General features: G+C 37.5%; 1 non-coding gene across 1 annotated transcript; it reads right to left on the reverse strand.

The window, feature by feature from the left end:
- Positions 1-331: 331 nt before the first annotated feature.
- On the reverse strand, positions 332-404 carry trnat-ugu (transfer RNA threonine (anticodon UGU)). The gene has a single exon. It is a non-coding gene; the product is annotated as a tRNA-Thr (tRNA).
- Between the last annotated feature and the right edge of the window lie 322 nt (positions 405-726).

The raw sequence follows: 726 nt of genomic DNA on the forward strand, positions 1-726 counted from the left end.
TCTGCAGGAAAGTGGATCCCGCGAGCCAGATTTGAGGATCACTGATATAGAGAACCAGGAATTTTCACTACAGAAAATAGTTGTTAAAATATCCTGTTGGACTCTTAAAAATATAATTTATAAACAAATGACACAGTGCAGTGATGTAGGATGCAGACCTTGTCTGAAATGACAGATTACAGAAGCATTGGCGGTAGGATATCCTTAATACAAATAACAAAACCAAACTGATTAATGTTAAATTGGTGTAAACTTTCGGATTCGTAAATGCCAGAATTGCCGTTTATATTTTAAAGTCTCCAAGTAGAATCGGCGGCACGAAGTGCATATGAGGCCCCAGCGAGATTTGAACTCACGACTCCAGGTGTACAAGCCCAGTGCTCTAACCCCTGAGCTATGGAGCCTACCGAATCTCACTTCGCTTATAGTGTTGGAATTTATAGTCTAGAAAGTATATCATCAAATTATAAAACATTATTTTGATCCCCTGAGCAATGGAGCCTGCCGAATCTGACTTCGCTTATAGTGTTGGAATTTATACTCTAGAAAATATATCATCAAATTATAAAACATTCTTTTGAAAACCAGTTCTTCAGACACAAAACCCTCTTCGTTGGGAGCCTTCCATATTGTCACGTTTTAAAAACATAAAATAATCTATGTTAATTGGCTATTTCCTCTAATGCCTAACGAGTTTAGTGCAGGAAATAGATGTCGCTACAACAA

The sequence above is a fragment of the Sinocyclocheilus anshuiensis genome, unplaced genomic scaffold (genome assembly GCF_001515605.1).
Source record: "Sinocyclocheilus anshuiensis isolate Anshui unplaced genomic scaffold, SAMN03320099.WGS_v1.1 C32148128, whole genome shotgun sequence".
NCBI classification, from domain to species: Eukaryota; Metazoa; Chordata; class Actinopteri; order Cypriniformes; family Cyprinidae; genus Sinocyclocheilus; species Sinocyclocheilus anshuiensis.